Source organism: Tupaia chinensis, unplaced genomic scaffold (genome assembly GCF_000334495.1).
Source record: "Tupaia chinensis unplaced genomic scaffold, TupChi_1.0 Scaffold147500_1, whole genome shotgun sequence".
NCBI classification, from domain to species: domain Eukaryota; kingdom Metazoa; phylum Chordata; class Mammalia; order Scandentia; family Tupaiidae; genus Tupaia; species Tupaia belangeri.
This window is the reverse complement of record NW_006207351.1, coordinates 553,732-555,585: the sequence shown is the minus strand read 5'-3', so window position 1 is coordinate 555,585 and position 1,854 is coordinate 553,732.

The following is a 1,854-nucleotide window of genomic DNA, read 5'->3' as shown; positions in this document are numbered from 1 at the left end:
ATTCAGCACAAAGTAGGGGGCCGGAGGGGGACGGGGAGGAGCCTCTTTCTCTTCCTGGCTTCCCGCACCCCATTTGGAGTGGAGGGAGGTGTCCTGGAGTCAGGGCTCTTGAGAAGCACAGCAATTCTCTGTGGCCACTCATGCTTGGGCCCCATCAGCTGGGAGGGCAGCACTCCCCCCCCTCACCCCGGGCCACAGGGATCCAAAGCCCCAGCCCTGCTGAGCAGTGGTGGGGGCCGGGCGGAGGGCTGGAGGGCCCCCTGGAGCCTGCCGTATCCTGCGTGGCCCCTTGAGAACTAGTAAGGAGGCCATCGTAGCCAGGGTGGAGAAGTCCTGGGGACAGGCAAAGAGGGAGGGCTTGTGGGCCACCGCACGCCTCGGCTTTCTCATCTGTGCAGGGTGCTGTCCTGCCGTCACCGTGTCATTGACAGAATGCCCAAGACTGGGTGATCGGTGAGCAGGTACAGGCCCGCTAGCTGGGAGGTCCCGAGGCATCCCATAATGGCGGAAGCAGAACTCAGGAGAGAGGAGCGTGGCCTGGGTCCCGCTTCCCTCATGAACACGGGATTCCATCATGGGCCGCCCCAGTGACCCTAGCACACCCAAGCCCCTGCCTGGTCGCCACGAAGGGAAGTCTGTACTGACCCCTTTACAGCACGGCTGAGTCCCTACACATGAGCTTCTGGAGGACACCCAGTCACCGCCCACCGAGACCAGAGTCCCAAACACGGATTCTGAGCAGGGGAGTAGCCCCCGACTTAAACTTCCGCTCCCAGCCGTGATGGACTAAGAGGAACTTACTGACCTTCTTGCCTTCAACAGCTAGAAAACTAAACTAAATGTACAAAGCCAGTGTTCAGCTATTGGGCAACTGCACAGGACTGTCACCGGGAGGAGCCTGTGAGCAGCCAGCTCGGCCTGAAGGCAGCTGCCAGACAGGGAGGGCGCGCCCCAGCAAAGCTTCCTGGCCTTGCTGAGTGCAGCAGGGTTAAGGGCGGGAAGACCGCTATGAGCAGAACGTGTAGGGCTGGGGAGCCAGGGAGGACTAACTGCAGAGAGCATGACCAAGGACCACCCAGCGTCTGGCCGAGTACAGATCAGGACGTCTGTGAGAGAACTGCTAGTCCGGAGAAGGGGCCACGGGTGCGGTAGGCTGGATAAGGCTGGGAAGAGTTCACGTTCCTATGAGCTGGAGGGGGCAGGCCTCAGCGTGTCCTCAGAGGGCATTGCCTCTGCACTGGGCCAGATGAGCCTGGAAGGCTGGAGGCTGCCATGGCGCTGCCATAACAGTTTAAAGGCAAGACAAGGATCCGTCTGATTCCAGATAACTATATTCCAAAATGAAATTTAGCACTGTTTATATGAATACAAAAATCCAATATCCAAAAATGTAAAATTCACAGTGTAAATGAAATTCAACACCTTTTATATGAATATGAAATCGAGCAAGTGATGTAAAATTCACAGCGTCTAGCACTGCAATAAAAAGAAGTTAAACAGACTTTCATACCCAATGGTAACAGCCTTGATAAATGAAAGAAGAACACTTTCAGATAAGCCGAAGCTGATCAGATGTGTTGTCAGCAGACCTGCATGTAAGAGGTGTTCATCTGTGTGTGCTCTATGGGCAGAAAGAGAACATCAAAATGTGAATCTGCACAGATAAATGGAGAGTGCTGAAGATGATAAGTATGTAGGTAAAATACTTTTCCTCATGTTTAATCTCTTAAAAAGAAAACTAAAAGAAAAGCACTTATACATATATAAAATTAAAATGTATTTCTTTTTTTTTTTTCTTTTTTTGGAGAGGATTTTTTTTTTTTTTTTTTTTTTTTTTTTTTTCATCAGGGGACG